General features: G+C 39.6%; 1 protein-coding gene across 2 annotated transcripts in view; it reads right to left on the reverse strand.

The window, feature by feature from the left end:
* The window catches only part of KLHL17 (kelch like family member 17), a 1,233,332-nt gene extending 1,230,727 nt beyond the window's left edge, over positions 1–2,605 (reverse strand). Inside the window, exon 1 of one of the 2 annotated variants that reach the window (XM_044063097.1) lies at positions 2,452–2,605. The gene's annotated coding sequence lies outside the window, so the exon portion shown is untranslated. Of the gene's footprint in view, positions 1–1,982 lie in introns of both variants that reach the window. The other variant, XM_044063096.1, reaches the window with a different exon arrangement.
* Between the last annotated feature and the right edge of the window lie 11,995 nt (positions 2,606–14,600).

Genomic DNA, 14,600 nt, shown 5'->3' on the forward strand with positions numbered 1-14,600 from the left:
TCTTAATAGTATTTTATGATACACAAACTCTCAATATCCTGTTTTTTCCAACACTATGTACATACCTCTGAAAAACGTCTTGTATATGGTTTCTTTTTAATACAAAACTTCCAGTGTGCACACACACAAGCATCCTGTTTATATTACTGGGCATATTCTTTCTGAATGCCACAAACAACTAATATATGTGCAACACAAAGTGCCAGTTTAGTGCCCAAAACAAGAAACTACAACTTTATTGCACAACATTTTAAACTCAACTAGACATTATGTGTTATACATACACACATATACTATAAACATACCCATATATACACACCAGACACACACAGTAGCTTATATTTTTTCCCATCAATGCTGCAAATGCTGAACAAACATCATTCCTACAGCAATGCAATGTTTGAAACAGCACTTTGCACAAGTGGAAGTTATACCACCTTCGTTGTAACTTTAGTTTTCCCCTGAAAAAAATTGTCAAAGTAAACTCAAATAAGTAACAAATACTTATAAAAACTGTATATAAATCATTCTGAGACTCACAATATTCTGACCTTTTCAAAACCATTAAAACAAAAACATGAAAAAGCAAGTTGCAGTGTCAGTGACCAAAAAAAAAAAAGCTGTAGGTTTTATTCCCACACCAGGTAATTGGGCTACCGAGACTGCTGAGCAGCATGATAGGGTGCTGCACTCCTGAGTGGGCCATCTATCAGATGACTGGTGAATCCAAAATTCCAACTGCTTGAGCTAGTCGTAGCTCTGGTTGATGTAAAAAATCCCATGGCGATTAGAAAAAAAAAAAAAAGCACTGATGATCTGGCCAAATTTTCCCTAATAGTAGAAACATCATTTCAGGTCTCCCCGAAAAGAGACCACTAGCATAGTGGGGCTAACCCCATCAACAAATGAATGTATGCATGAAAACATATATAAATAAAAATACATATTAACCACCATACTTGTTAAACCAGAATACCTGCAGACAGCTTAATCCAGTCTGCCTTCACTGTATATTAAGCCCAGGACAGTACTTGATGGATTTTGACAGCTTTCCATGTCACTGTAATTATTTCACAAATTCAGAAGTAACACAAAGTACAATATCATGACAACAAAAATTATAGTTTAGAAAACTGCTGGAAATCCCAACTTACATTCAATGCTCATCTGTCCTGCCATCAACATCCATTTACTTATGCTTTGCTGATTTCCAGGACCATCTCTAATTACGCCTTGGACTTTTTTCTCAGTTCAAGGAATTTGGAATTTTACTGCAAAATATGATGTCCTGTATCATCAAATAATAATATACTCTATATAATTCTCAAACTACAAACACTGCTACTCTATGTATAGAAAATAGCAGCATTTAAAACAAACGTCCCTGATTTGGGACATCTGCTCCTCTATGCTTTACAAACCATTTCTTTCTCAACTGAAGCCAATGAAAATCCCTAGCTACATTTCAGTAATCAAAAGTGACAGCACTACCACAATAGCACTTTGCACAGGTGCAACTACTGCACAACAGAGCAGGTCAACGTGGGTAACACAACTCAGACAACAGTGCAAAATACAATGGTGCAGAAAACTGTTCCTATACACCTACTCATGCCGCTGTCTTCATACTTTCACTGTCTTTCATCACAGAGACATGTCCACAATACCACCCTGATGAGAAGCCCCCCCACCTTCCCCCCCAAAGGCTTTCACCAAAACAATTAAACAATCTCAGAGGAAGACAATCTTGGAAAAGAAAATCTAGCAAAAACAAAATATACAACTCTAAAGCAGACGGGATGTTATTAATTTAGAACCATGGCCCCCAACCCAAACCCAAACCCAAACCCAAACCCCTGCCCCTTTAAAAAGAAAAAAAAAAATGCCAATCTCACAAGCACTGTAAAGTGAGGGGCCAGTTCTGAGTGGTAACGATATCTCAGATATATTTTCTCAGTCATATCAGAAAATATTATACACACCTGTAAAACACCTGCTGCAACTGCCGACGATACAATGTACAGTGCCGGCAAAAACAACTGTACCGAAACGATCCAGCATTACAAGTGCAGCACCGGTCCGTTCACACGGTTCCACTTCTGCCGCAATAAACCAACCGACAGATGCAGAAAGAACACAGTCTTGCTATAACCTAAAAAAAAGACCTATAATCCCACCTTTCTTGTCCCTGCTAGCAGGTTTCCTCACCTGACTAAATAACAGTCACTTAAGCTCTTTCACATAACAGTGCCTCAGTACCAAAACAGCTCTCCTTCCTGTATCTGTAACCCAGAAACACAAACTTAATATTTTGCTTGTCGTCCCTCAACGGGCGCTTTTTCCCTCGGATACTGCTCAGCCGGTCAAGACAGGACTTGTGCCATCCGGACTCCCGTGCTGCTTTATAAATGGACTAAACTTCGGGGAAAAATAAGAGGTCAGCCGACCTACCTCGGTTATTTTTAGAGGCAGACTATCACGCTCTGTTTGAAGTTAAGGCATCAGCAGCAATCACTTGGCAGTCAGTCAATATAATCCCCTGGGCTGCTAGGCAGCCCTGCATCATCTACCAACAGGCCAGGAAAAAAGCTGCAATCCGATTGGCTGAAAAATGATCCATAAGATAACGACAGGGTTGCAAGTTCTATAGGGAATCTACTATTTTAAAGGAAACTGGAACACTGGCCAAGTCATTTTTAATTATTGTAGTCTTCCGTGTGCTAAACAAGGAATAAATCGATTCCAGGTCTGTTAAAATAAGAACATGATTACTTAAAGCTTACAATGGGAATCCTAAAATAATCATGTTGTGAAAACCTACATGCAGATTTATCATGACACATCATCCTGCAACCTGTCAAAAAGTTTAACTGCAAGCTGTCTTAAAAATAATTTCACGTTTGTAAATCTATCTTAGCATAAATTCTTCACCTTACTGATGACTGTCCCTATTTATGAGATACAAATACAGTGGGGCAGTTAGGAACAAACGGGGCTGAAACTAAGGCATACCGTTACAACCTATGAGCACCTATAAGCATTATAGGTTCATAGGTTCATACAAGGCTATCTGCCCTAGGGCATTTATAAGCCTAGCCAGAGTGTGTTTGGCTTTCGCCACCCATTTTAAATTAATTTTGCTATGCCTTTTTTTGAGGTTAGTATACTGTGCATAGCACTGCCCAGTCTTTTAAAAATCATGGCAGATGGTAAGAATGAAGAGAACCTTTTTTTTCAGAGTACAATTCCTTGCATTAATATATATATATATATATATATATATATATATATATATATATATATATATATATAAAACAACTTACTGCCAAGTAATCTAAATGATTTGGGGAGGTAGGAGGACACTTAATTACCAATTTGGTAGGATTATTTCTGTTATTCAGTAAAGTAGGTATGCTTAGACAGGTATAACCTTGTGAAGAAAACCAGTAAATCTCAAGGCAAAAGTCATATAGTGCGTTGCCTAAATCATAGCAGTTGATAAACTGTGCATTAGAATGAAAAGGCTGTTCATAATCTAAAACCGTTCACAACTTTAAAAATTAAAACTGAGCTTAACCGACCCCAAAAAGTACTAACAAGGGCAGTTGTCTTAGCTAAGGTCACCTATGAGGTTATGCTTCCAAAGCAGAGACAAGAAAATAAGAAAGTGTTCTATAACTACATTAGGATTGTAGTGCCTTACAGCTCAGTGGTGTAGTAGAATCTGAACCAAAGGACATTGGCAATGTCCTAGAGAAGAAATTTATCTCCATCTCCAAGTCATGGAACAAGCTTCCAAACTACAAAAGGCTTTTAAATAACCTGCAACATTCAAATCCAGCCTAAAATAACACTTGACAACTAATAAACTACATAACTGTACCACAACTACAGTTTGAAGTATGCAATCCCAACTCTGTTCACTATGAATACTATACAAGTGTATTAATATAGTATTTTTGATTCTACTCACAATATCTTAAAAACTTATATTTCCTTATAGGTTCATAGGTGTGTACTAGGCTAATGGCCCTGGAGCCTTTACAAGCCTAGCTCATAGGATTACCCTGGCATCTTGCCACCTGACATTAGTTCCCACTGCCTCTGTGTAGAGCCACTGGAGTGATCCCCAGGGTGAATTTTCTATTTCCCATTAACTCTTCAAGATTTTTCTTGAAGAGGGCCAGTGAGGTGCTCTGTTTGACATGTATGGGTAGTCTATTCCATAGCATGGGCAGTCTCTGGATTATGAACCTGTCCCTCCAGCATGTTCTGTTGATTCTGGTAATTAAGTTGAGGTCTCTGGAGTGTGTGGTGCGGAGGGATTGGGATTTCTTTAGATGTAGCATTTCTAACAGAGCTGGGTCAGACATCACTTTGTAAGTCAAGCAGAACCCGCCTCTAAGTAGGCAATATGAGACAGAGAATAGTTGGAGATTTTTTAGTCTATCCCTATAGGACAACTGTTTAAGGCTTAGGATCATCTTTGTGAGGTACTTTTGTGGCCTCTCCAGTTGTTGCAGGTGTCTAGTGAGGTACATGCCAAATGAGGCATTGTACTCGACGATTGGCCTAATGAGGGAAGAGAAGAGGGAGACAATGACCTCTTTCTTCCTGGGTGCAAAACCCTTAGTAATAGGATGTTCCACATAGAAGGACTTTCTGACCACAGTGGCAATGTGGTGGTCAAAAGAGCGGTTGCTGTCAACCTGTGTTCCCAGATCTCTTGTAATGCCTTCTGTGTTCAGTGCACTACCATTGATGTGGTAATTCATGGGAACCATGTTTTTCCCAAAGGGGATGATGACACATTTTTTGGCATTGAGCTTAAGGCCATGGTTCTGTAACCAGTCGTTGGTATCAGTGAGGCCTTTCTGCAGGATATTAACATCACTTTGTGAGTTAATAATAGCTCCCAACTTGCAATCATCTGCGAACTTTGTCAGCCAGAGTCCCTTCGCATTGGCCTGGATGTCAGAGAAGTAGATACCAAACAGGAGAGGACCCAGGACTGAACCCTGTGGAACTCCACTCGTGACTGGTTGGCAGTCTGACTTGGAGTCAGCTACTTTCACACTGTGGGTTCTATCTGTGAGCCAGTTTGCAACCCACCTAGTGATATAGGGGTTAATGCCTAGCTTAGTGAGTTTTTCTATGATTCCTGAGTGGGGAATGGTATCAAAGGCCTTGGCCAGATCAAGGTAGGCTGTATGACCCACCTTCCCTTCATCCACAGCTCTGGTGACTGACTCAAAGACGTTGACCAGATGGAGCAGGCATGATCTATCCTTCAGAAAACTAAACTGTGTGGGATTTAGAGTTTGGAGATTCCCTATATCCATCTTTATTAGGTCCATGATGATGCATTCCATAGCTTTGCATATCAGACTCATCAGGCTAATGGGGCGATAGTTCCCAGGGTCTGTAGTCGCTCCTCCTTTGTGGAGAGGGATGACTGTAGCAGTGCGCCATTTGGTAGGGACAAAGCCTGAGGTGAGGCTATGAATGAACAGGGCACACAGGTGTGGTGCCAGTTCACTCTGTAGTTCATGTAGAACACAGCCAGGGATATTGTCAGGTCCCGTAATCTAATATGTTTTTAAAATAATGTTTGTTGATCCTTTGTTTTGAAATACTTTGTTAATAATGTCTGTTGACCATTCTTCTTTTGAATTGTCAACAATGTATTTCTATTCCTCTTTTGGAGCTTTTCTCATCATGCCTCCTCTGAAAAATGGGCATTTCAGTTCCCAGACAGACTTTCCTGGTAAACAAAAGCAAATAAATAAATAAAATAAATAAATGTCATAATCCCAGGAAGTAAGGCCACTACTGCATTAGACTTACTGGGTGATTCCCCCCTCCCAACATAGCTTTTGATCAAATGGAAGCAGCCTTTGGATAAAACCAGCAATACTAAATCTATGGTCCCCGATAACCTCCCAGGAAGTTTCATCAGTGCTATATACAATATAACATTCCTTGTTTGTATTGTTTTAAATAAAATCTACTCTACAGGCTTTGTCCATAAATTATGGCAGTAAGACATGCTCACTATCCACAAGGAAGGGTCTATAGCTGGCTGCAGAAATTACGGACTTATCGGTTTCACAAGGATTGTTTGCAAGGTTATAAAAAAGATTGTTATGGAACTTATTCAGAGGAACAGACATGATCTCCTACTTGTAGATATGAACCAATATTTATTTATTTATCTTTTTATTAACGAGAAATGGACTTGTCTATGAAGCCTTTTCAGCTACAATACATGCCATGAGGGCAAGAATAAATAGAATATATAAGCAACTTAAAGTAGACAATGGATCAGAATGCTTTTAGGAGGTGGAAGGAAACCTAAGTACCAAGCAACAACCCTCATAGACACAGAAAAAACATTCAGAATTCCACACAGACATATGAAATTCAGGTTCAAATCCCAAATGCTGGGGCTGAGAGGAAGACATTTTAGCACCAAACCACCATACTGTACTACATATTTGTTAAGTGGAGGTCACATAATGTGTATATACAGTGCTAGGTGTAATATATTCCCGTAAGGCTAAGTGTGCATGCAAGATATCACGTGATTCTGCTTCCTGTTTAAATTACTGCTGTGATATTAAATCATGTTGTTTGTTCATTAACTCCTGGATTTCTGTATCTGCTATTTTGCAGGTAATACTACAAGGTGAATCTGAACCCATTAGCCAAAATTGGTGGATCAAAGATGTCTATGTATGCCCATTAAGTAGGTAATGCTACGATGTGAATCTGAATCTATTAGCCAAAATTAGTGGCTCACAGACATCTGTGTATGACCATTAAGTAGGCAATGCAACAAAGTGACTCTAAACCCATTAGCCCAAATTGGTGACTCACAGACATCTGGATATGCCCATTAAGTAGGTAATGCTGCAAAGTGAATCTGAGCCCATTAGCCAAAAACAATGCAGGTGATGCCTAATACACTGTTTTTTCCTGCTAGGGAGAAGCTCAATAGCTGGCAGGCATGAGGGGCAAAAGTCACCCAGAAATGGCCTTATTGGAGATTTGGATGTGTGCAAAATAAAAATGAAACTACAACCTATTAGTACTAGACAGAATACTACTGTGAAGGCAAAGTACAATAAGATAAATGCTGTAAATATTATCTCAGCAAAGAATGTTCTGCCTGTGTCTGAGTCTGATAATGAAGTTAAACATCAAAAGTGTTCAACTCAGCAACAGCCATTTTGTCCAAATGGCTGCCAGCATCATAAGAAAGCACGTTCATCACTCGGTAGAAAATTCAGGATATGTGGTCCGCTTAATCATTTTTCTCAGGTATGCAAGTTAGCTAAGAAATGGTAGAAAATGCTTTACAAATGACTGATGCAAATAAAACTGGTAATCGCATAGTCTTTTATTTAAACAATTCTATTATTGATCCATACAAGGTAGAAGAAGGCATTTTTTCAACTGCAGTTGCGATATGCATTGACTATTTTATTGCAAAAGCGCTCACCTGTGTTCGAATAAAAGTCTATTTGGATTTTACACTGATCTTTGCCATCTGCTTTTTATTGGTTTGCTGTGGTGCTGTGTTGTACATTTTTGTTCTTACTACTTTTTTTGTGGTTGAGCACAGCTTTACAGTCAGCAGGACTTGTTTTACCATATGCATTGACTATGTGCATTGTTGGTCCTCTGGGCACAGAAACACCTCAGTGTTGTCGGAGTGAAAAAAAAACACTAACTGAAAATGTGTCTATAAATGGAATATTTATTTTGTTTAGGATAGCTACCACATCAGAATGCAATCTTATATCTGGAAGTGCATTCAGAAAACTGGGCATAAGAAGCTTGCTGTCAGAGTTGAAAGCTTCTTTGTTGACTTATTCTGCACATAAACTGAAAATACTGGGTAAAATACAACTGCTTTGATGTATAGAAACAAAACAGGGGGTGCAATTTGCTTCTCCAGTTTGTGCCAGTACAGCAATCAAATATATTGGAAAGGTCTAGCTGTGAACAGCTGGTCCCTCACTGATGAAAACTTAGTAAATATGGATAAAGATAACTTCATTGGAGCTTTCTTCATTAACCTCACTGAGGTCTTTGACCTCATTGACCACACCCTCCTTCTTTACAAATTGCAAAGAGTAGACATTAACTCAAAAGCATACGTCTGGTACTTCATCGCTAATAAGTTTTTCAGGGTCAAAGTAGGTTCCTCAAGGCTCGATTCTTGCTCTCTTGCTTGTAGACTGCTTGGTATCACTGATCTCTTAAACCAGACATCTTACATTAATAGGGCCTCCCGGCACCCTTGTAGCAGAAATGTGTAGCTCAGGACACATCTGAGTTGAGGACTGACAGAAAAAGGCTCAGTTTGGGGCTTCCCCATTGGTAATTGTATTAAAACTGCCTAAACTTGCCTGTATATAAATCTCGCATTTGCAAGGATTTACGCTCAGTTTACTGGAACTGCTCGATGTTTGGAAACTTTAGCTAGAGATCTGAAGTGCATGTGCACTGAAATACAAAGCATCCACTGAAAAAAGTCCAGCTAGCCCTCTTCCTTCCCAAATACCACTTTCAGAAAAATCCTGCCACAATGGACGGGTAGTTTCTCATCATTTCTCCTACCAGCTTGGTTGATATGGGCATCTTGAGGCAATGTAGCAATTGTCTCACATATACTGACAACTATTTACTCCTAAAGCAAACTAACACCCTATGTGAGAGATGCAACTACACTGTGGAACTGAAGTCAATTCTGTCATGTAAAAACAAACTAGACATCAAACAGGTTGTCAGCACACATGCTTCACCTTTCAAGCAAACATCACCTCTCACACAAAATAAGGTCATGACACATAAACCCACATACATGGATGTACTCACTAAAAGCCTACCTAAAGAACAGAGACCTGTGAAACACACACCAGTGCAGTTGCAGACATCAATGATCACCATTAAGCAAAAGGAAACCACTATACATATCAACAAACACCCATGTCTCAACAAATCCCTGAGTTCCTAAGGCAATGTCTTGGTCATAGTTGACTACACAGTGAGAAACACAGATGTCCCCCCCTCACCAGATTGGACAAGGAGAAGGTCACGGTCAGCTGCCTATCAGGCACCAGGATCTGACAAATCATGCATGCACTCAAGTCACTCGACAACAAGTACCGTTATGACTGTGTCATAGTCCATGTTGGAGTGAATGACTTGAGACGTACCTGTCTGGACTATTTACAGAGAGACATGCTGGAACTCTCTGATTGTGTGCACCTGACAGGAATGTCCCTAGCCCTAAGCAGTATTCTACCCTCATCCAGGATGATGCCACAATATAAACAAAAACAATTATTGACTTCAACAATTGGCTCAGCTTCTGGTGTCAGTCCAGGGAGATCCAGTATCTGTCAGCCTGGGAGGATATGGTAAACAGACATTACTGATTTGCTAGAAATGGACTGCATCTGTCTCCCCTAGGCTTTCGGATACTGGCAAAGGCCCTTGCCTCCCCCCTAGTGTTTGTTTTAGGCAATGTCAAAACAAATTTTCCAATGTAACAAAATCTAATCGAGACAAACTCTGGGTCGTGCTGCTTAATGCTAGGAGTTTAAAACATGAAACTGCACTCACTGAAAGCACTCTTCATCTCAGAGGAAGCTGACGTCTGGACAGTTACCAAGACATGGTTCAAGATGACTGAGAGCATCTCAGCCATGCAAGGCTACAATGCCTTCCACACATTCTGGCCTCAAAATGAGCGTGAAGGAACCAAAGGTGGAGGTGTATCCATCTTCATTAAAACCAAATACACTTTGAGAGTGGTCAAACAGCATGACTTTCTTGAACTTCCTCATGTCCAATTAACTATTGGGAAAGTACCATACCACATCATTGCTAGATATAGATGCCCCTCCATGAGCCAAGATAAGCAGACCAGCTGCCTTGATTTACTAGAATCCCTTGCCATACAGCCCAACACCTTAGTCATGTGAGATTTCATCTATCCTTCCATGGACTGGGGGGCATATACAAGCAAAAAAACGCTTGTCCAGAGATTCCTGGACTTTGTTAACACAAATGCTGTGGAACAGATAGTATGCAACCCCACCAGAGGCTGTAATGTTCTGGACACAGTACTCACCAACATGGGGGGGGGGGTTACTGTACTTCTCCATGTCTGATGACCTCTCTGTTTAGGTCAGACCACAAACCAGTCTCATTTGAAATAACTACTGGAACTGACACCCTCACAGGAACAAACATTATAAAAACCTTTACTAAACCTAATTACAACCTACTAAGCAATGGTATAAAAAGCTTCATACCACCTGCAGTTGCAGACATCAATGATCACTATACAGAAGTGTACACAAATGCTCTGTACAAACACTTAAGTGACTGCATAAACTCAGCTGTACCTGACCGGATCAAAACCAGGTCTACCCATAAAAACAAGCCATCATGGTAAACTTCAGTATAAACAGATTATATAACAAGAGGAAGAAACTGCTGTCCGAAGCAAGAGGGATATCTCCCTGCAGAGGAAGAGTTCCCTCCTAAGCCTAAATAAGAAAATTAGAAATCTTGTAAAGTCTTCTAAAGCAAATTATGAAATTAAAATCGCATCCTTAGCCAAGGATAATAATAAGGCATTCTTTAACTATGTCCAAAGTCTAAAACTGAATGTCCAGCTATGTGCCAACTGGTTGTAGATGGGATCGCTCATACTACACTGGAAGATATAACCAACCTGCTAGCTGACAGATTCAGTGCAAACTTCACCCTCTATCCCCACCTACCATATCCCAAAGCATACCTGACAGTAGTCCCCTGCCTAGTATCTCTAGAGAGCAAGTCATCTCTGCACTCGCAGAGGCCAAAATCATGGCCTTAGTGGAACAAGATAATATCCCATGCTGTTTACTAAACAATCTAAAACAAGACTTAGTGGCTCACTTGGTATTCTCTTTAATCATAGTTTGAGAACTGGCTATGTTCCTGCAGAATGGAGAACAACAACAGTAATCCCCTGCACAAAGGGGGGCCATCAGCTGAACCTGGGAAGTATTGACCCAGAAGTCTAACCAGCCTCATCTGCGAGACCATGGAAAGAATTATCATGGACCTTATCAACAAGGTAGGCGACCTCCAAATGCTGGACCCAACCTAGTTTGGTTTCTTTAAGGGTAGATCATGCTTATTAAACCTGGTGGACTTCTTTGAGAATGTCACCAAAGCCATGGATGAAGATAAGACAGTGCACACTGCCTATCTCAACCTTCCCAAGGCTTTTAACACGATTCCCCACTCTGCCATCATTGAGAAACTCTCCCAGACAGGTATTAACTCTTACGTTACTAGATGGGTAGCCAATAGGCTCACCGACAGAACACACTCTATCAAAACTGGTGATTCCACCCATCACCAGTGGAGTACCACAGGGGTCTGTACTAGGCCCCTTACTGTTTGGCATCTATTTGTCAGAGGCCCAGGACAAAGTAGATGGACTTAGGCTCACCAAGTTCACTGATGATTGCAAACTTGGAGTAATCACTGAGTCCCCCAACAATGTCAGTATATTACAAGAAGAGCTAACACAAACAAATGATTGGTGCAAAAGCTATGGTCTAAAACTAAATGCAAAAAAGTGCATTATTATTCCCTTTGGCAAAATGGAATTCCCTACAAATTACAATATTGACAGCACCCCCACTGAGTTCTAACCCAGCAGTGCAAAACTTAGAAACACAGGTTGAAAGTAATCTGAACTTTGACCACCAAGTTTCCACAATGGTAAGGAAAATCTTCTACATAGGGCACCTCATAAGCAAGGGCATAGCATTCAGGTCAAGGGATGTATAACTCCACTGTACTCAACCCTCATCAGACCACTAATGAGTATAATGCACCCTTTGCATGTACTTCTGTAGACACCTGCAGCAGCGAGAGAGACCTCAGAGATTTCTCACTAAGAAAATACAGGGAATCCAAACCATGACCTACATGGAGAGGCTGAAAGCCCTCTCACTTTATTCTGTATCTTATAGGCTTCTGAGATGTGACTTGTAACTGGCCTATAGCACAATCACCAATCCTGCCCTAATAGAAATACTGCACATCCGCAAGTGAAATGGCACAAGAGTCACTCGCTCTAGGGATCTCAACCTAACTTTTGACATTAGCAGAACATGCTTTAGAGACATATATGTCTCCCAGGAACTGTTGTGTCTCTGGAATAGACTTCCTATTAGTGTAAATCAAAGACAACCTAGATAGCTGGATGGGAGACCGCAATTCACCCCATGTCCCTCATGGACAGGGGTATCTGGTGTTGATTCCAGACCTGCGCTGTTCATAAATTCATTCTGCGAATTATCCAAAAAGAACAAATGGGGATACTTGGTATTAACATGGCTAGGCTTGTAAAGGCTCAAGGTTCACTAACCTAGTAACCTCTTATGAACCTATGAATCTATACTGACACAATACGTCTAGAAATGTTGGAGCACCACATATACCCAGTGCTAAAATAATGGTTTGGCCTTCATGTGTGACTCTGAGCAAGTCACTTAACCAAACTCTGCTTCCAGGTTGAGTCTGTAAACGTCTATGGAGATCAGTGCTCTTCCCCAGAAAACAAATACAAATAAAATATTATTAAGAAGCATAACACAGAAAAATTTGAAAGTCAGATAGCCCCTGCCATCTACTGTACTAAAGAAAAAGCATGTAAGAGAGGTTCTATTATAAAGGATCTAGGCACTGTCATAACTGGGGATCTCACTTTTGAGCTCTTCACTAAGTAGATAGATGAGCTTAGTAACCTGGGTTACTCAAATAGACCTCAAAAGTAACCTTTTTCTTCCTACTCTACCTCCTCCTTAGGGACTCTAGGTCTTATTTTCTAGGCCATAAAAGAAACTCCCATCATTGAGACTCAAAAAGCCAATTAGGTGGAACTGGTTAGTCCAACAGTGTATTACACCCCGTCTGCAACATTAATAATGGTAGCATCATAATCGTAGAAAAGTTAGATGTAAGAAATAGATCTGAAGAAGTCTACAAGGATGAACCTGCTTATCCCATTAAAATGTATAAAAGGAATGATCTGGAGTCAGTCTGATTTTTGAAGAAGGAGGATTTGGAACTGGATTTATTTATTTTTTTTCAAACATTTATTTTATTGTATTTTTCAACATTTAATATGCAAAAACATGCAACATGACATATCTTCATAAACTAATTAACCTTGAACTATCAATTAACAAGATAAGGCCTTTTAACTACTAGTCTTGGGATGACAAAGTTCTATTAACTAAAGAAAATGGTTCATTTATAAAATTAGATTAGATGTTTGGCATAATACAGGCGTACATTTAGAGTAAGTGGTATGTGACAGGATTCATTTACACGTACTATATACAACTATTTACATATGCTGCTACAATTATTGAAGTTAGTAAGTGATCACTTAATTACAATGACAGTCAAAAAATTAAATCATCAGAGACTACTGTCTGTTAAAATCTCATGAGGAGACTTTGAGAATCACCATAGGGATAGGATGATAGATGTGTTCTTGTTATAGTTTATTTCAAAATGTGTTCCAGCGTAGGATTCCAGAAACTGAGACATTGCATGTGTTTATGCTTATTACCTGTAAATAGTTTATGAGATATGATGTATTTAGAGGCCATATTAATGAAGCCCTTCCACTCTAGTTTTGACCTGTCAAGCCAGTTTTGGGTGATGTACAGTCTGACTAATGCAAATAGAGCAATCAGGATATTCAAGTCAGACTTGGGCATATCAATAGGACTCACATGCAGTATAGTAAACTCCCAAGATAGGGTAGATTTCCCACAGCCCATTTTCTGAAGTTTGACCCTTAATGAGTTCCATAGGTTATATGCATATTTGCAGTACCACAGAATATGTAAAAGGTCCGCTGGTTGCGATGGACAAAAAGGGCAGAGGGGAGAGGTGCTTGGGAAGAAGTTTAGTAGTTCCAGAGTGTAATAGGCATTATTGTTAATCATTAACTGGGTGTATACAAGCGTCTTGAAGGGAGAGAATTTGTTTGTGTTATTTAAAGCAAGAGTGAGTTGAACATCAGTTAAATTAGATTTTTTTTCCCTCCAATATTGAGCATAAGTAAGTGAAGATTGGTATTTAATGGCCAAAATTAATTTGTAGGAAGCTGATAGCATCTTGTTTTTGAGTTTTAAAAACTTCATTAGGGATTGTGCAAGGGTTACTTCTTCTTCAACTCCGTCTGGGATACCCCTAATAGAAGATACCAGCTCTTTAATTTGTCTCAGTATAATGGTATATTTGTTGGTTAGGTTTAGATTACTTTTAATATCACTTAATGAATTGTCCTTAAGTCTATAGAAGTCCCAGACAGTATAGTTCTTGATTTGGGGAAATTCATTGAAGTTTAACATTTTATTGCCTAGCTTCAGGTTTGGATATAAATGGACAGGTTGTAGAAGCACAAGTGTATTCTCAAGGTGTAAAGAGGAGAATAGATTTTGAAATGTTTTGATTTTATATTTGATTAGAATATGTATTTTGGTGTCCTTTAGTATGGA

This window comes from Protopterus annectens, chromosome 2.part1, assembly GCF_019279795.1.
Source record: "Protopterus annectens isolate FY-2018-M chromosome 2.part1, PAN1.0, whole genome shotgun sequence".
Lineage (NCBI taxonomy): Eukaryota > Metazoa > Chordata > Ceratodontiformes > Protopteridae > Protopterus > Protopterus annectens.